The sequence below is a fragment of the Rhinolophus sinicus genome, linkage group LG02, assembly GCF_036562045.2.
Source record: "Rhinolophus sinicus isolate RSC01 linkage group LG02, ASM3656204v1, whole genome shotgun sequence".
Classification (NCBI taxonomy): Eukaryota; Metazoa; Chordata; class Mammalia; order Chiroptera; family Rhinolophidae; genus Rhinolophus; species Rhinolophus sinicus.
In genome coordinates this window covers 109,446,708-109,467,151 of record NC_133752.1, presented here as the reverse complement: position 1 = coordinate 109,467,151, position 20,444 = coordinate 109,446,708, and the positions used below count along the sequence as shown (strand labels likewise).

Below are 20,444 nucleotides of genomic sequence, written 5' to 3'. Positions count from 1 at the left end.
GCTTCAGAATTACCTCCGACTCTGTGCCAATTTTAAAGGAATATGCCGGTTAACCTAAGTGCATCTCTCCTGTAGTATTTCAGACAGATAACTCAAAAGTGAAGAGGGGGAGATGGGAAAGGGTGGAGGGGAGGGTGGAGGAGAGAGAGCGGTGCCCCCAGGATGGAGATAACCCTGACAGCAGGAAGTCCACGCACGTCAGCTGTCCTTAACAGGTCCATGAGAGCACAACTTCCAAACCAAAGGTCGGAGTCTGCAGCCTGACTTCACCACTTCCGACCTGGGACCCTAGGCAAGTTGCTTAGGTCTCTGTGCCTCAGCTTCCTCAGGCGTAAAACAGGCTGTGTGAGGACTGAGTGAGTCCCAGAGCAGAGCCTGGCACACAGTGGTTTCTAAGTCATTATCATGATGATGCTACTTTCTCACTTCCTTTCCTTTTCCACTCACAAACTCAACAATTCGCACTCACAACAAGGCAGCATCGCAGGTGCAGGTGGGTGAAGTGGAAAGACAGGGACTGTTAGGAGGATCCTGTCAGTTGGCTTTCTGTAGGTTGGAGATAGTTTGCACTAAAGGTTTGCTCCGTAACTAAGGCTACAGGTGCTGGAAGTGAAGTAGGTACTGCCTACTCTCCATCTTCTCTCGGGACTGCGTGCCTCCTCCTTCCTTCCCAAGCTCCCTCACTGACATAGGGAAGGCCTCCCCAACATATACACACCTCCTCTATACGAAAATCAGCAACAAAAAGAGGCAGGGCAGGGGAGAGGACCAGGCTGGGCCGAACCTAAGTTTCTCTGCTTTTTACACAGTTATTACTTATTTGAAAGCACAAGGAGAAGTCAATAAAAGCTACTACTAGTCAACCAACTGACTGTACTGTGTGAACCAGACTTGACCACTCACTATATGCACAATTAAACACACCTCTAACACAGAAAGACTCCTTTGCTGGCTTCCATTCACACACCAGCAGATGCCTGCTCCTTCCTTCCGTGTGGCAGACACAGGGCAGGCACTGCAGAGGGACGCAGGGAACACGGTTGTCCTTACCAAGGAACTTACTACTTAGCAGAAGCTTCCGCCCTTCCTTATCCACCTTTCACCAGGTACAAACCAACAGCCCTACTTCTCCATTCTTTAATCTGATTATCACACTTTTTAATTTAATTTAAGTTAATTTTTTATTTTTTTAACTTTTGGCAACTTTCTCTCCTCTGTGAAACTCTGACTTGCCAATGGCAAATAGTCACTGAATTGCAGGGCTTGGGGTGATGGCTTCCCAGTCTCTTGATAAGCCTTTATACCTAAAAACTGCTAAAGGCCACGCCAAGAAAACAGTGAGTCACATACAGCTGAGCTGCACAGGCAGGGCTGCCGTTCTGTCCCCGGGTGTTTGCCAAGCACTTCAGAGCCTTACACTCTCACCAGCCCACCACAGGGTCGCAGTTGAGTTCTAAAAAGTGGGACCAAAGGTGACAGAGGAGGGCTGGAGGCAAGGGGACGTCCACAGAGTTTAGGTAAATTTCCAAACATCCCCACCACTCGAAATAGAGCTTCATTTATCACAAAGATTTTAGCCCAAGTACCAGCCTCCAGGTTTACAATTTCAACCCGCAGCTTCAGTTAAAAAGCCTGTGTACTAAATATGTCCCCTGGGTTAGAACATCACAAATTTCCTCTGTCCACAAACTCTTCGATTCTCTCCGCCCCTATTCTCCCTATCTGATCTTGTTAAATACTTCACACTCTCCAAATACGGATGTTTTTTCAGCTGATTATTTTTTATGAATGACCCTTTACCAGGCTAGAGGAATGCTTCTGGCACAGGAAAAGTCCAGGGTGTGAAAACTCTACTTGGGTGAAAACCAAAGCCCAGCACAACCACAGCCCCTTGCAGCAGGGAGGCAACGCAGCAGTGTCAGGGCTTCTGCTCTTGCTCACCAGTCAAGCACAGGGGTTAGGAGCGAGCACAAACTTAAAAATCAGGCAACCCAGGTTTGAATGCCAGCCCTGCTTTCTAGCACTCCCTGGAGCCGGATTCTCACCAAACCCTAGTTCATCATCTGTAAAACGGGAATAATAAGAAGCATTACCTTGTACATGGCTGTGAGGGGTAAACGATGCAAGTCCATGAAGCACTAGCGCCAGCTCCCACATAAGGACTCAAATGTTAACTAGCTTAGCTCTCATCATCAGAAAAGCACAATGGCCTGGTGTCTTTAAGTCCTCCAGGTTTCAAAAAAGAGGGTTTTTTTCCCCTACAAAGGCATCAATGAAACGTAATAGAAGAAGGAAAATCCAACTCACATCCAGCTCAGACACCAACTCATTTGCAACTTAAAGCAAATCATGTCACCTCCATTTCCTTATCTATAAAATGGGAGTAATATGCTGCACTGAACTTTCATGACCTCACACAAGTAACAATCAATGAGATAACAGGCAATGAAAAAGCTCTTGTTTCTTCACAGGAAAAGCATTAAGTAACTAGAAAGCATGATTATCATTAATATATCATACCCAGTAATATGGGACATAAATAAACCAGTAATGTTTCTTACTCTTTCAAGAACATTAGGTTTGAGAGCCTTTTAATCTGTTCACATGGAGCCTGTACAAGTGGAAAGGAGGTAAACAGAGCCCGGGTCAGAGGCAGAGCCCATCAAACGTCTGACTCTGGCCTGCCTGCTGGCCAGGCCTCACCCAGTCCGGGCCACCTCTCAGATGCCAGTGCCAAGAAAAATTAGGGAAGGTTTACGGTTTCACTTGGACAAATCAACGCAACAACCACCAAAATCCTCACCCACAGGACTACCCAACAGACCCAAGAAAGGGTCAATTATGAACAGTGGGGTGAGACCTCTGCTAAGGTACATACCATCCTTTTTGAAAAAATGCAACCCAAGTCAAAAAGAAGAGCTCAATTTTTCCTTGTTTGATTGTTTAATTCTAGATCCAGAGGTTTGAATTTCATTTTTAACCTATCATAATATTAAGGTGTGACAGCTAGAGGTTGGAGTGGGAAAGAGACTGGGGGCTAGGGGGGCGTATCTTCCTAACTTAAGAGGGAGCACACAATCAAAACTGCATCCAATTTCGTCATCCACAGGACTCCCAAACCCAGAGAGGAAAGAAAAAGTTACTTACGTGTATTACACGTCTACTATGTGCCAGGCACTACTCGAAAGCCCGTTTTCTCTCTCACACCTAGAAACACTACGAAATCCTCACTGAATGGGCACCATCCCAGGTGGGGGGAAAATCACAATCTGGTAATCAAGTCCTAGACATTTCAAAGGTTAGTGCTGTGAACACAAAAAGGAGTCTTCCTGAACACAAAAACCAGGTTCAGGTTCCTAAAGATTATTCTTTGCAAGAGGAACACATAAACCATGTTTTCCCTATAATTCTGGAATTAACTCATGCTATTCAACAGACTACAAAAACATTTTAAAATATGTAAAACCTGGAGCGCAGGAAGAACTCAGTGTAGGGCTGAAACAACCTGAGCCAGATTTCTGACTCGAGTACATGTGACAGACATTCAAATATGGCATTTAGAATACCGTCTTAAAGGCTCTTTACAGATGCGCTCACAGAAGGCAACCACAACAGTGAACTGGCACCTGTGTGGCCAGGTAAGGAGCGGGCAAAGCCTTCCTGCCCGCAGCAGCAATTCGAAGTAAGATGTCTTCTTCACTATAAAACCCAAATCATTGTCACCCCTGGGGTACAAGCAGTCATCCCAGGTGTTCGTCTATGTAGAAAACTGTCAAATGGGACCAAGTTCTTCTAATGCTTACATGCCATTCTCTCCATCCACAACCCACTAAATGAGAAAAACGTGGGAAGCCTTAAAAAAAGGCATTTTTCACCATTCACTTCCATTTCTCTGCATTAACCCACTTCATAAACCATAATTAACAACTGCGTTCAACATCAACATTAAAAGAACATAAATGTGTTTTGTATTCGTGGAAACGGTCCCTGAATTATGACTGTGGAGAAAATCAGCCAAGACACAGGGCCAGCCCATGCCCCTTAATGGTACGTGGTACAGAGAAGCCTTGCCCCAAGGGCTCAACACATAATTGTGATGACTAGCTTACCACCCATGTCAGAACCTGCAAAGCTGCGGCTACGTCTGGCTTCTACTAACCCAGGTGAGCCTCTAATCCGTGTACAGGGCTCCTCCAGGTGACTTTTAAAGTAAGAATGTCCAGCGTGCCACGCAGAACTCCAATAGCGCTATCGCCTTGTAAGGCAGTTAGGGCAGGGGGTGCCTCATGGATAAGTGACGCATGTGGCTACCATCACCTCCCTCAGTCCTCCACTATCACAAGAAAATGGAAGGAAAAAGCACTCGAGGTTCTCTCTTGGCCACCTGCCACGGAGACCTCAACAACCCACTCAGCCCAGGCCAGGCTCCAGACCACGGCTCACAAGACAGGACCTACCCTTGGAGGCCGGCGATTCGCTCGGCCGCGGGCGACTGAGGATCCCGTCCCCAGCTCCAAGGGAAGGTCGACGGCCGGGCGGCGGGCAGGACTCACCCCACCCCCAGGTCTCTGGACCCCGCCCCAAATACCCCGCAGGACATCCAGTCCGAGCCACCCTCCCACGAGGCTCCGAAGCCTCCCCCGGAACTCGGGGGATCGCGCGGCCGCGCTGCATCCAGCATCCAACTCCTGGAGGTCAAGGGCAGGGGCCGGGAGGGCCGGGCCCCGCCGAGGAAAGGGCTGGAAGGGCCGCCAGAAGGAGGCGCCAGTCCCACGGCGGGTCCTGCGCCTTCGGGCCGCCGGGGCCGGAGGGCTTCGGCCACATGTTGGGTGGCAGCGGTCACCGGCTCCAAGCCGCCGCCGGCGTCCGCGGAAACCCCGAGCTCAGGGAGCGGTGAGACGCGGCCCCGCGGGGCGGTTGGGGCTGGTCCGGGTCCCGAAGCCTGGTGCTCACCTCCGCCTCATGCTGGTGTGTCCCCTGGCGCCGGCGTCCCCTGGCCGGCCCTGGCCAAGGCCCTGCTCCGGGTCCACAGCCCTGCAACCCCGCAGCCCCAGCGCGCCCGCCGCAGCGTCGGGTGTGGGTAACAGCAGCCGGCAGCTGAAGCAGCGGCGCCGCCGCCGCCGCCGCCGGCTGGGCGGGCACATGGGAGGGCGGGGGCTGCGGCCCTTGAGGCCCGACCACAGGATCCCAGTTTCGGGGGTGACAGATCAAATTGCGCCTGTGGGACTGACACGTGGCTCCCAACCTCAGGGACGTTGTGGTTACCTACAGGCTCCGACTGTGCTAGAATCCTATGGTTATAGGTAAAAGGTAAAGAAATGAGCCTTCGCCACTCCCTTCCTCCTATCTACCTACCCGCATGATCCACATGGTACATTCCTCACAGCCCAACGGGGTGGGAGAGGGAGGAATTGATTGGTTGGGAATCTTGGAAGGGGACGAGGAGCCGCACAAAATGGCCAATGGGAAAACACGATGGGTATATCACGGCCGGCCCGAAGGGGGGAGAGAAGATGCGCTTAAAGAGGACTCATTTGTTGCTCTCAGTAGCCGCAACACAACAAAACTGGAATTTTCTTCCTGATCCTATCCAGACAGGAAACAGAGGTTAGGGGATCCTCAAATTTTTGGATTGGAGAGGTAAAAGAAAATATGGAGAGAATCGAAACAGGTATATGTGTATGAGTTTGGATGGGTTACTCCATCCCTCAGCCTCAGTTTCCTCATCCAATACAATAAGGATGTCGGACAAGAATTGATCTCGGATGGTCCTTCTCTTACTTTGTGATCCCATGATCCTTTGCATGAGATTAGCAATATTTACATATATTCTTCAATTTGGGGCACACTTCACCATCCTAAAGAACTTTGTTGAAAGTGGTTAGACTTTCCGACACCAAATCACTTACATGGACAGTATCAACTGCACCTTTTGTAAAGACAAATATTCTTACTGGGTCCCTCCTCTCTTCAAAGAGCATTCTTCTTCTTCTTCTTATATGTGGAGAGCCTCCCCCACCCCTCCCCACCCCCGAATATCTCATAATTTCTATCTTCCAAGAGTCACCTCTTTTTCCTCCTCTATTCCAACACATAATAATAAGACAAAGCTTCAACTAATATTCATTGGCCTGTTGAACTCTCCAGATCCCCACCTTCACAACAAATCTTGCTGGTCAGTCCTCATTAGAGTTGCTAAAGTGCTGTCACTATCTGAAATCTATCCAATGCCACTTAACTATGCATGGCCAGTTATGCTTTCAGTGACACTACTGGTCAAATTTAAGACTTTGGAAACATCCCTTGGCAGCCTAGTCTGCTCTATTTTAGAGCTTTATACAGGCAGTCAGGCCTATATTTTGAGTACCAAGCTTCTTTTTTCAGAACTTTTCAACCTTCCATCATCTGGTCACCCTACACCAGTTCAACCTGCTTCCAAATTGTATCAGGTGTTTGGATACAATTTCTAATAGCTCTACTCTCCAGATAGACAACTCATCTTCTAACTATTATTCAAAGAGGTTCTAGAAAGTCAAGTTCCTCCATGAAGCCTTCCCAGATTAACAGAAGCTACTAGTTTACACAGCTCCCGTTTCCGCTCTGTGCCCCCATAGCCCTAATTTTCTGCCCCAATATACAATTTTTATTGACATATTTACTTCTCTCATTCACTTGCAACTTACATTTATTAAATGTTTAGTATGTGCTAGATACTGTTTGGAAGTGCATTGCATGTATTATTTCATTACATTTCACCTTCACATCAACTCCGTGAAGTGCTATTATTCTTCCTGTTTACGGAGAGAAAATGAGGCCTACAGAAGCTGGTTTGCCCAGGTGCATGCATTGAAGGTCTGACTGTGCCTACCTTCATAACCCTGCAATGCAATACTCTGCTATTTCTCAGGAACCTACTGCATTCCATACAAAGAAATAATGTCATACACTTATATTGTGTTTTACATTGATTTCTATATGCATAATATCATTTCAGCCTCAAAATAATCATGTGAGGAGAATTAGGAGCAGTTTGTTTATAGGCAAGGAAGAAAGCTACAGCCCAGAAAGGCTGACTAGTTTGGCTATGGTAGCAAGGCTGGTAAAGAATGAAGTCTGGTTTTCCAAGTTCTGCATTTTTCCCACTGAAATCCCTGCTCCCTGAGTGAACACAGCCTTTTCCATGTAATGAGTAGAGAATGATTATAGCAACAAGGGAACAAATACTAAATAGCAAAACCCACACCATGGGATCCAGGGAGTGTGGTACAAGTGCTTACAGTGGGCGGAACACTAGTCAAGGAAGGCTGCTGTAGGAGACGCACTGGGTAATATTTCTTTTTTCTGGTTTGTTGTTTGTATTCCATCAGTGAGATGAGCTCTTTGATACATCTGGCAAATTCATTAGCAAAGAGCAACAAACACTGTGCCCACTGCCTAGAATGCCTAACGACGGAATCAGCCCCATGCCCAGGAGGAAGGGATTTCTGTGTACAGCAACGCTTCCCACCAGTTTGGGTAAGTTTCCAACTTACTTTTTAGTAAAATATCCTGCTCTACTGACAGTTGTAAACACAATCCTGAAATATAAGCTGGGCTAATGATTTCATTCTTTTTAAACTGCTGAAAACTTCACAGGGGTGGACACACTAGCAATACACATAGTGTGGGAGCCAGTAAGCTTTTAATATTGATTAAGAAGTCTGAACACAGTAATTCTGAAGCCAATACTTCTGCGTTGCTCTTTGCCTGGCCCTGCCCTAGGCAATCCAGTTAATTTTCACTCTCATAGCTCTCCTGTCTCCTTATCCCCAGAGAGCTCTAAAATGTCTCTGCTTATTTGAGTGTTTTATGTATGCATTCAAACATTCATTTATTCAAACTATGAGCAAAGAACTGTCAGGTTGTGTGGGGTTATCCTGATGGGTCACACAGACAGCCTGTACCTACTGAGTGGATAAGGGTGGCAAACATCAGACCAATTGGTGAGGAATGGATCCACCTGAGCCCCCCCAGAAAGTGTGGGACAGGATTCCATCCCCAGTTACATACAAGCTCAGGTTGGAATGCCCCATCTCTAGAGTAGGACAAAGAGCACTGGGCTGAGTTCAGGGGGAGGGCAGAGTTGGGGAGAAGGAGGGTACCCAGAAATAACTGGACATGTACCAAACAGTAAGGAGAATAATGCCAAGCCATAATTTGGCCATTAAAGAATTGTGGTGTGTTCTGTCTTATTTTTAAGGAAAAAAAATTCTGATTTTGAAAATAACACATGTTCATTGTTAAAAAATTTTTTAATAAAGTATAAAAAAATAAAATAAAAATTACTCATTACCCTTAACAGCATATCACTGTTACTATTTTGATGTATTGTTTCCTGTATTTTCTTTGTGTTTGTATCTGTTTTCCATATCTATCTTTTAAACACTATTTGATCAGACTGCTTTGCAATCTACTTTTTAACTATCAATAGACTAGGAATTTTCCCATGCCAATATACATTATTCTAAATCATGATTTAAAATGACTGTATCATATGGCTATACCTTAAGTTATTTAAACAAGATTCTATTTTTAGTTATTAAGATTGTTTCTAATTTTTCATTATTATATGTAACTTCAAATATTATCCATATATGTAGTCTTTATACTGTATATGTTTATGATTATTTCCTAATATTTCTAGAAATAGACTTGCTTGATCAAAGGGCATGCACATTTTTTTTTAAAGATTTTTTTTTTTATTGGGGGAGGGGAACAGGACTTTATTGGGGAACAGTGTGCACTTCCAGGACTTTTTTTTTTTTTTCCCCTAAGTCAAGTTGTTGTCCTTTCAGTCTTAGTTGTGGAGGGCGCAGCTCAGCTCCAGGTCCAGTTGTGTTGCTAGTTGCAGGGGGTGCAGCCCACCATCCCCCGTGGGAGTCTAACTGGCAACCTTGTGGTTGAGAGGATGCCCTCCAACCAACTGAGCCATCCGGGAGCTCAACAGCAGCTCCGTTCAAGGTGCCGTGTTCAATCTTAGTTGCAGGGGGCACTGCCCACCATCCCTTGGGGGAGTCAAGGAATCGAACTGGCAACCTTGTGGTTGAGAGCCCACTGGCCCACGTGGGAATCGAACCAACAGCTTCGGAGTTAGGAGCATGGAGCTCTAACTGCCTGAGCCACCGAGCCGGCCTGGGCATGCACATTTTTAAATGTCTCATATATATTGCCAAATTGTCTTTCAGGAAGTTTACACCAGTTACATCCCCACCAGCAATGTATGATGGGGCTATCTCTCTGAACCCTCACCAATCCTGGGCATTTCTCTTCTTTTGTAATCCTTGACAATTTGACAGACGGAAAACATCATGTTTTTTAAATTATGATAGTGTATTTTTACCTATCAAGGTGATAAATATGTATCTTTTCTTCTAAGTTCCCTGGAATTAAATGACAAAATGAGTGTTTCCCTTTTCCTCCACTCAACCACTCTCCCCCAAAATCCCTAAAAAAAGACACAGAAATCAGAGTAGAATCTGCTTAAATGATCAATGCCCAGACAAATTCAGTGTCATTTCACCCGAACCAATAAAAAAGGTAGTGGAACAAATGGCTGAAACAACACATATGCTATACATTATAACTTTGAAATGGGTAACAAATCCACATTTAGAAAGTTTTTCAGCTACAAAAGAATATGTCTTCTGAGTTATATTTAGTATTGGCTAATATTAAAATCAGTTTGCATTTCTTTAACAATACCCAATTCTCTGATGCAGACAAGTCTAAGATGGACCAAGCTGGCAGTGCCTCCTCCATACTGAGTGGCTTATCCACTCTTATGACTCCAAACTCCTGCCTGGCTTCCTTGTCCCTTGGCTTTATCCTTGCTTTGTAGTTGCTTCCACGGCACCTCCTCCTCTCCAGCCATCAGTAGCCTGCCTAATTTCCCATCGAAGCATTTACCCCTTCTCCATTCCCAGTGTGGCTTAATTAAGATCGATCACAACCCCTCTCTGGACTGCAAGTGGGATGCAGGTGGCAGCCATATTGGGCCATGAGGTAGAGCCTGCCTAAGAGAGAAGCCAACCTGAACGAGTGAAGTTGCGAAAGAGAGAGAGGGAAAGCTGGGTCTAGTCACATCTGTGAGCACTGAATCAAGCCTCATGGGAAGCCAGTTATATGAAACAATAAAGTCCCTCTTTTTTTTGTAACTTAAACCAGTTTTGGTCATCTTTCTGTCACTAGCAAAGCAAAGATGCTGACTGAAACACTGGCTATTGATGGGTTCTGTTGTCTAATAGGAACTCAGTACATCCCTTCCAAGAATTCCAAATATCACACCCATTACTACCACTAGTTCAGTTCATCATGACCCCCAGGGGTGTTCAGCTTTAAGGTTCCTCCAGGGAAATCTCAAGCTATGTATAGCCTACAGGATGCCTCGGACAGGTTCAGGAGCCTGTCCTATGTACCTATAGAATAAGAGAGTCAAAAGGGAAGAACAGGATGGTTTCATACAAATATGATTCCTGGGCTACATCTATTGTCATATGGACCTGCTAAAGACATGAAGATATGAAAAGCTTGATGTCCTTGTTCTTACAGTGAAGATGATTTGAGAGCAATCCAGTCTCCTGGAGAAAAGCTAAGGGATTCATGGATTGGGATATCCCAGAGCTGGAAGACATCCCAGGTCCTAGGGTTTATCCCTAGACTAACATCTCTTTGTGAGGTAAAAAACAAAACAAAATACACAGAAATCTTTTAACTAATTAAATCTCTTTAACTAATTCCTGATTGACAAGTTTTACCCTGCCAGGACCAAGGAAATTTAAATGCAACTTGACAAAATTGTAAATCTACTTCTGCCTCAAGTTTTATAATACAACGGCAAAAGAATTGAGAGGTGTTTCCCCAAACTCATTGGTATGTACGTTCTATAGTAGTCAGAAATTCTATTCAAGTACAAGCAAACCAAACTAAGATGGGAGTCTGTGGAAGAAACCTCAGTGACCAAAGTCACTGCAAAATAAAATCTAGAATCATCACATTGTAATCATCATCAAACTAGAGCTTCCCTAGAGTCCTAACGAAATTGCAAGAAGGCTCCTCCCTAATTCAACTCAGACCATGTTTTTGAAAGACTCCAGGGAACACAGCAAATTTTGCCAGCAGGGTGTTTCTGGACTTATATCTTCATATGCAGCCACACCTAAGAAAATTTACCAAACAACAAAATGTATAAATATATGTACACATATATAGGTATAACATATATAGAAATACATACATTTCTCTTTGTGCAGGACTTAGCTTCTTTGAACACAGGCCTTAGGTTCCTATGTCCACTGTCAGAACTAAATGCTACACTTCTGTGAAACTGAAAGAAAATCATGCTTGTGATTGGTTCCTCTCGCAGTGAGGAGGGAAAGAAGCTGTCTGTCTTTCCAATCCTACCTCACTCTGCTGCTCACACACATTCCTCTAAAAATAAAAACATCAACTTCAGTATTGCATGAGGCAAAGGTCAAGTTCAGCCCAACTGGGTTATATTTGAAAAAAAATGACCTATTTTACACAGCTGTTTTCAATTGTGAAAGAGACAAGGGAGAGAGCGCATATGATACTGCACCTTTAGGAAGTGGGATAATGATAGATGATGCCCTGATAAAGCCTCAGAGTGAAAGTAACAGCTTGAAAGCACTGGCATACAAATTGGCATTTTTAAATTGAAGAGAATGCATCCAAGTGGATCAGCCTTTTGGAAGGAAGGAAAAGATGTTAAATCTTCCCTTGTCTGGTGCCTCGTAGGGCGTAAGTGCGTATGCAGGATTCCAAATCCTCTCTGCTCGCATTTGAGATCATTGAACTTCTGTTTGATTTAAGCCTCTGAATCTTTCTCATTCATTCATCATGGGTGTCTATGAGGGCAAGGTACTTGTCTGGATGCTGGGAGCATTCCAAGGTCAATTAGACATAGGGTCTGACCTCGAGGACCGACAATAGAACAGGGAGAGTGTGACATGTATAGAAACGCGTCTTTGCCAGGCAGAAAGTACCATCTTGTGAGACCTACCTGGAAGGTTTCCATCTAAGAGAGCAAGGAAAGCTTCATGGACAATGGTTATTTGAGTAGTCCCTCAAAAGAGGGAGATAAAGAAGGTATTCCAAGAAGTGAGCCTCTTTTTTCCCTTATCCCAGTTACCACATTGGGAAAATAAGCTGAGTCCCAACCCCCCCCCCCCCACACACACACACACGGCGCGGTGCGCCCTTTACCAGCTTTTAAGGAGCACTTTCCTGCCATAGGGGGTGGTCGGGGTGGTCAGTGGAGGGTCAGAAAGAAAGGGAACTTGGAAGGATAAATATTAACATGTTAACATCTAGGTGAAGAGAGGGATGCGGGGGTTTGAGATTATCTTCTTTTTGCTTATTTGTGCTTTTTCATTTGGGGAAAGAATGGACTGTAGAACATACTTTTGTAATGAGAAAAAATAAATACAATTTTAAAACAACAGTCCCCCATCGCCCCAAAAGAAGAGAGCGAGAGAGAGAGAGCCGAGAGAGAGAGAGAGAGAGAGAGAGAGAGAGAGAGAGAGAAGAGAATGAGAAGAGCACCCCCATCTCGTCCAGTTTAACGGTCTTTGGGGTGCTCTGGCCACCCCAGGCTCACAGCTCCTCAGTGTTGCCAGAGTTTTGCCCTGTTCCTGCTTGGAAACCAGCCAACACATGTCACCGAGAGTGGCACTGGCCTCAGAGTGGCCCAGAGAGATGTCACAGCAGAATCGTGGGCTTTCACAACACATGGGCAGAGAAAACCTCTAAAATAGTCTAGGCCCCCTGGGCCAGATGTCCCTAACCTTATCTAGAAGAGAAGTTATTTTGAGTTCCTGAAAATCTTCAATTCTTGACAATGAAAGCCCTAAGGAGAGAATGGGCAGAAGATAGCTGACTGTCACCACTACTGACTCCATTTCCCTGCCTGCCAGCTGGGAAGCCTCATTAAAAACTTGGGGAGGGGAGGGGGCTGTATGCCCAGCAGGGACTAGGCCATGGCCTGCCATCTGAAGTTCCATCTTATAAGCTGAAGCTTCCAGACTGGTGTGTCACTGGTGGGTTCCTCATGTTGATGCCCTCAGTTCTCAGGGCTACAGGTATGGCCAGGGGTGGCCAAGAGATTCCCAGCTAGCCTCCTCCCACAGGATCACCTTGTCAGTGCACCCCAGGGTGTTGTTCGAATTTCATCTACTTGTGAGATAGGATTTCACGATGTACTGTTTCACCATCATTTACTGTCTGGAACTGCTGTCTTGCAGGAGGTGATGTGAAAGCACCAGAAACAGCAAACATTCATGGAGCTGCTCCTTTGTACCAGGTCCAGGACTGGGACACTTGGGGCACTAGCTCCACAGGAGACATCTGTGGTTTTTGCCTGCCCAGCATCCAGGTCCTCTCATTGGGTAACACCTGTGGTAACTGTCTTTTCTTTTGTGGGAACTGTCTTTCCCCCACTGCATGCAGGCCTGGTGGGCAGGTCAACCAGGTGTCCTGCTCCATCCAGGGATAGGTAGCACGTTGCCCAGCTGAGGCCAGGTGGGCTTCTTTTCTGGGAAGCTGAGTGTTAAGCAGAGAGAGACAAGAACTGAAAATCACTGGACCTGATTCATGCTGTCATGAACACCCTGAAGGAAACCAGTTGTATTTCTGCTCTCTAGATCCCCTTAGCTGTCCTGTTTCTCATCCTGCCCAAGATCTGGCTGTTTACTTTTCATTCCATTATATGAGTTAATTCATATTATTCCAAGAAAGTTCTTCCACCCACAGTTAGCCCTAAGAGTCTAGGTTCATTACTTGTAGCCAAAAAAAAATCCAGTAGGTATAAGTTTTAACTCTCCGAATAACCTCATTTTGTGTCATTATTATCCCTATTTTAATATAAGGTAATTCAGCTTCAGAGAAGTTAAAAACCGTGCCCCAGATCACATAGCTAAGGAGTGCCACAGTCACAATTTGAACCCAAATCAACTGATATGGAGGCAGGACAGGAGTGTCGTTTTTGTCAGGAGCACAAAATGAGCTCAACCCCCCAGTTCCGCGCTTTCTGCATAAAAACACTGATCACATTAATGTCTCTGAATTCCCATAACTCTCCTTAAATTAGAAATATGGGGAAAATAATGCTCATTTCATACAGTTGTTGAGGGTTGATGGAGGTGATGCATATGAAGGCACCTAGCCTGGAGTATGTGCTTAACACATATTAATATCCCTTCCCTAGAAATAGAAATTATCTCTGCAGAGTAAATTCAACAAAGTAATTGACGCTTTCTTTAGTCTAAAGATTAGTGCTTCTGAGTTGACCCAAACACAATGTACAATCTGTGTGTGAGTGTCTGTCTCTCTCTCTCACACACACACACACACACACACACGCACACATTTCTGTTTATGAGGGTTTCCCTCATATCTCTATCCACCACCTGTGTCCTGGTGTCCTGTCTATGGAAGGCCTATCAGAAAACGCAGACACCCGTAGGAAAAGAGACCAGGGCTTCATAAATATACATGCAATCTAAATCTTCTACCCAACACGCCTTTGAGGTAGGAAGAGAGAAAGAGTACTCATTCCTCTCAAGGATGATGAAACGAGGCACAGAGACACTAAATGTTTATCTCGAGGTTACATAGCAAACTAGAGGTCGAGGACAAACCAGGAATTATATACTAGGCCAATTGATCTGGAAGAAAGAGAACAGGTCCTCCAAATTGCTGGTTTCATTACTTCTTCCACCTTCTTCCCCTCTCTCTACTGTCTTTCCCACTTCATAAAACAGCTCCATCATTTAAACATCCACATTAGCCCAATTTCTAAGAAAGTTTCCCCAGAGCTCTGTCCATTACACACTTTATCTTTCTCTTCAGAGCTGTGACCTGCTTAAAATGTTCTTATAATTCTTTTAATGGGGGGAAAAATCCCCAAAAGTATGTTCCATATGCTGGAAAAATTAAGGCCCCCTTATAACATATAGCTAAAGAGAAGTTGTTATTTGTACTAAGATTTCTGATGGTCCTTCAGAGATAAATTCAGGTTTTCCCATTGAGATTGTGAAAAGTACAACTAAAAGATCTAGATATTTAATCCGTCAACAGATATTCACAAACTAACTGCCACAAGCAAGAAATTTACCAGAGTTGACATTAGCTTAAAAGGGAACAAAAATTTGCATACCTGAAGTTATTCAACGTTACTGTGGCTCTCATGACTTTTCTGGTTTCTAGGGCCAAGAAAACAATAGTCTGCAAGGTAACATAATAATTTCCGGGATTTGTTTTCTTCTTCCCCACATTCATTTCTTCCAGTCTTGAAGGTTTTATTTGAGGGTTCTTTGTTATTGAAAAGGTAATATACAACAGCAAAAATTTTTTAACTTAAAAATAATCTATAATCCATCAGTTTGGCACAGCAAGCAACTTGCATATGAGCATTTTGTTTTCCACATGCACACAGATTACTTAAAGTCACAAACTTGATGTGTTTGCTATTTTGTATTCTATTGTTCATTTATCATAAATTTTCCCCATGTTTCCTTCTATATGTCTCTGGACTTAAACTTTTGATATAAATGTAAAATATTCCACTGTATTGATGAACCACAAAATTTTAAAATGTTCCTCCAATGTTGGACATTTCAGCTATTTCTATTATAACTAACATAATAGAGGATATCATGCATTTGCAATTTTAAAAATCTTTATTAAATTAAGTCCATAATCTACAGGGGGCCACGGCTTTCTCTCTACTTCCAAAAGCGTCCACCTCCTTTCTCCTTGCCCTGGAACAAAGATCAACGTTTCATTTAGTTAGGGGACCTATTCTGAGAGAGATGCTCTCTCCCTCATCTGAAACATTACCTTCATCCAGAGCCTCCCTGAGCAGCCCCATCCATGCCAGCTCTCTTCGCTTACAGCTTCTAGGCGTTCATGACAGTAGTATACCTGCTGTCATCTAGGGTGTCAGGCGGGGTCTCTGCTCCCGCTCCCCACACAAGAACGCAGGATATGGAGAGGCCAAAAAGGAACACCCACGGAGCCATAGGTAGGGGAGTCATATCACTATGGTCTCTCTGGCAGCTGGATTCACATGATGTCTGACCTGCTGTCTGCTTTTCTGCCAACCGACCGACTCTCTCCTCGACTCCCCTTGACTCGACTTGACTCAACTTGACTCCCCAATGTAGCTGCGGCAGTTATATTAGTAGCCAATGACTCAAGGGTTATAGCTGACGGCCAACCAGCCCCAGCTGACGGCCATCCACTACCCGAGCCAGCACCTTTCCACATGAGGCCGAGAACATGGAAACTGTTCTCTGGGGCTCTGTGGGGACAGAGCCCCAGAAAGTAGTTTACAGGCTCTCGGCCTCATGTGGAAAGGTGCTGGCTCGGGTAGTGGATGGCCGTCAGCTGGGGCTGGTTGGCCGCCGGCTGTGGCCAGTTAGCCAATTGGCCACTAATATAACTGCTGCAGCTACGGAGGAGAGCCGAGGAGTGCGGAGGAGAATCATCGGTTGGTTGGCAGAAGAACAGACAGCAGGTCGCATGTCCAGTGAACCCAGCCTCCAGTGAGACCATAGTGGTATGACTCCCCTACCTATGGCTCCGTGGGTGTCCCTTTTTGGCCTCACCATATCCTGCGTTCTTGTGTGGGGAGCAGGAGCAGAGACCCCGCAGGCCGCCCCGCCCGACAAATGGCGCAGTGAGCAGGGTCTCCTGCACGACAAATGGCGCAGCGAGCAGGGTCTCCCACATAACAGGCTCTGTCCCCACACTCCACCCCTACAGGGTCTTGCCTCACAATCTCTGCGACAAGTGTCTTCCGCGAGGGGCCCTGTGCGAGGAGCCTGGAGGTGAATGCAATATCCTGGAAACAGCCATGCTCTCTGGGCACAGCCAGGGTTTCACAGGGCACCACGAATTCTTCTGGGCACAGCCAGACTTCCTGGGCTTCTTAGCATACCACCAATCTCTCCAGGCACAGCCAGGGCTCTCAGGGCACTGCCACTCTCTCTGGGCACAGCCAGACTTCCTGGACTCAGCCAGGGCTTGCAGGGCACTGCCACTCTCTCTGGGCACAATCAGACCTCCTGGACACAGCCAGGGTTCTCAGGGCACTGCCACTCTCTCTGGGCACAGCCACACTTCCTGGACTCAGCCAGGGCTCTCAGGGCACTGCCACTTTCTCTGTGCCTCTCAGGGAACTGTGCTGGAACAACAGCGACTCAGTCAAGGTGCTTACATATTCTCGATGGTGGCCGGTCAAGACACAAAAGCAAATATCCCCCAGTTCCACTAACAACAGTTCCCAAACAAACAGTCAAGCGGTCCATTAAATTAGGGATGGAAGGCAATTCGCCATAGTCCATAGTCATTCGCCAGGGCTGTCCTGGGGGTGAGGGATGACCTTGACCTCACCCTCGTCTCCCACGGAGGACTCAGCAAGCGTTCCCTCCTGGGACTACAAGTCCTGCATCAGGGCTGCCTCAGCAAGCACTTCCCAGCCCACAGGGCCACAACGACCTTCACTTTCTCTGGCCTATGCTGGTTGGGGAACCGTCCACGTCTTCCCACCCCTCCACGGGGTTCAGCTCTCCAGCAGCTGCTCCTCCTGGTCTTCCTGAGACTGAGTGTTCATACACACAAACCGCTCCACCGCACTTCGGAGAGCTTTGGCCGGCACCATACCCTGCTCGCTGTGCCATTTGTCATGCAGGGAGTCACACGATCTGCTTCTTGCTAGCTCAGCCACCATCTTCTTGCTAGCCCCCATTTTCTGCTAGCATAGCCTCGACAATTATATTAGTGGCCAATGGCTCAAGGGTTACAGCTGACGGCCAACTAGCCACTGCTGACGGCCATCTACTACCCGAGCCAGCACCTTTCCACATGAGGCCGAGAGCCTGGAAACTGCTCTCTGGGGCTCTGTCCCCACACCTGCCCTACGGCAGCTGCCTATTTGGGAGGCTAAACTATTACCAAGTTCACAGGGGAAAATGTCATCCTGATTGATTAGAACAGTGGATTGCAAATTTAGATCATTACAACCACCTGAGAGCTTTAAAAAAATCCCAGCATTTAGTCTGTATCCCAGACCAATTAAGTCAGAATCTCAGGGGATGGGACCTAGACATCAGTATTTTTTAAAGCTCGTCAGATGTTCCAACTGGCAGCCAGGGTTGGGAACCAATGAATAATACTGCAGGGGCCTTAGCAGTTCAGCTTCCATTCATCTTTCATTTTAACCAGATGTAGGCCCTCCTCTGAAAGGAATCTTTATAAAAATGAAAACTCAAAACAGTTGATCACAGTACACCAATAAGAAAGCTTTTTTTTGCGGCGGGGGGCGGAGTCGGGGCTGGGGCAGAGGGTTTGACTTTAGACACAGAAAGTATTTTGCCATTGTCACGCGGGGTGTCAGGCAGGGTCTCAGCTCCCGCTCCCCACATAAGAACGCAGGATGTGTCTAGCCCAAAAAGGAACACCGACAGAGCCATAGGTGGGTGAGTCACACCACTATAGTCTCACTGGAGGCTGGATTCACACGACGTGCGACCTGCTGTCCGCTTTTCTGCCTGCCAACCGGCCAACTCCACTTGACTCACTCTCGACTCACCAACCAGCGCAGCTTCGGCAGCTATATCAGGGGCCAATTAGCTAACTGGCTACAGCTGATGGCCAACTAGACACAGCTGATGGCCATCTACTACCCGAGTTAGTACCCCCCCAACACGTGAGGCCGAGAGCCTGGAAACTGCTGTTTGGGGCTCTGTACCCACAGCCATAGACGCATTTGATATTCTAAAACAAGATGCAGTCCTCTAGAAGTCATTTGGCCCTTCCCTCTGCTTTAAGGAAGGAGTGAACGTAACCCTCCTTTTGTTAAAGACCCCATGAGAAGCACCTGCGCTGCGTGCAGTGCAGTCTCCTGGCACAAGCGCTGTTTGTGTGCGTGCTGGGTTTTGAGCTGTTTTCCGGGCGGTGTGGGCAAGCGCTCGCGCCCTCTCCTGGAGCGAGGCAGATTCACTCCTGGTGAAACAATTGTTTCTTCTGCCTGAGCTCAGGGACTCGTTTCCTTGAGCTCACCAAAAGGGACGCGGCTTCGCCAAGGGCCTCTGGCATTCCTCTGCCATCTGGCATGCCACTGGTTTGCCTGGGGACGTTATTTCTTTGATTGCGGGTAGGAACATAAAGCAAATTGGATAGCCGTGGCTGGGACGCCGAGCCCTGCTGCTCCTCCAATAGGCGTTGGGCGTGTATGTTGTGATACAGCGCATCCGCACAGGGTATCCGTCGGGTGTTGCGCGGTAATGGAGGCACGGAGACTGGGATTTAACTCCCACTGGTTGTGGGAGCAGTGCGTTTAAAGGGAGACGAAATAATAATTCCAAGAAATTCAAAGGTATCAGAAAGAAAAATACTTCCCAATCGTAAGCAATTCGAAGATGTGATTTTAAAAAAGGCATCAATCAAGGCACATAACCCTGTCATTTAGGAGATTTGTTCACCAAAGGAAGACTTGATGATACTCACCGATTAGGGCTTCAAACGGCATCTCCTCCTAGGTGATGAATGCTGGCTCTCCAGGGTCAGGCTCCCTCAGTGTACAGGTGCTGCTGCTATGGCTGCGCGCATCTTAAGAGCTGCACACTCCACCTCCCCACTGGAACCCCACCGGAGGTTAGCATCGGGAGGCTCCAAGGTACACCCCTTTCACCCCTAGTCTCTTCCCTCCAATTCTCTGTCAGGGTCAGGAGGTTCAAGGTGGAGGCAGCGAGGAAGGAAGGAGATCCTGGGTGTCTGCTTCTCACTGCCTGTCCTCACCGCTGAGTCTCAGCCGGGGCTGCCGGAGTCAGTGCGGCAGAGCTGGTTGCAGGCTCATCACGGTTGCCATGGTAACCAGGAGCGGGAGACTCGGTGGTGGCTGGGAAAGGCAGTGGAGAGAAGGTAACAGATAAGTGATGACGTGCGCAACTCTCTCCTGGGTATCCGTTGAGCCACAAGAGATCTAAGGGAAGTGGCTTTCCTGGATGGTACCCTCCAGAATGTCTGTTCTGCAGCCTCAAACCAAAACCAAAACCAAACCGTCCCTCCTCCTCTGCCTCTCTTTCCCTTTCTTCCCCTCCCCAATCCCTACCTCAATACGCAGAGTAGCATTTTAAGGGTTGCAAATTCCATCACTATCCCTAGGCTCCTTGCCTCAGGGAATCCTGCTAAATGGAAATTGCTGCACCGCTGCCTGGAGGAAGGGTGCAATTTCAAGAGGTCTGTGTCTTAGGGGTTCCGAACGTTATACTCCTCTCCTCTCTTTGCTCGAACTGCCCTTCTCTGAGTGGTCTCTCATACTTCAAAACAAACCCCCTGGATTGTTACAGCTCATGGAACTTGAAAGAAATCTGCCAAGCACTAAA

The 20,444-nt window shown here is 46.7% G+C and overlaps 1 protein-coding gene across 23 annotated transcripts in view; it reads right to left on the bottom strand.

Annotated features, from left to right (window-relative positions):
* Positions 1–19,938, bottom strand: part of MICAL3 (microtubule associated monooxygenase, calponin and LIM domain containing 3) — a 225,113-nt gene extending 205,175 nt beyond the window's left edge. For 18 of the 23 annotated variants that reach the window (XM_074325094.1, XM_074325095.1, XM_074325098.1 and 15 more), the window contains exon 1: positions 4,954–5,146. The gene's annotated coding sequence lies outside the window, so the exon portion shown is untranslated. Of the gene's footprint in view, positions 1–4,457; positions 4,477–4,953; positions 5,148–19,566 lie in introns of those variants that run through there. The other 5 variants (XM_074325112.1, XM_019757222.2, XM_074325093.1 and 2 more) reach the window with 4 other exon arrangements.
* Positions 19,939–20,444: the final 506 nt, after the last annotated feature.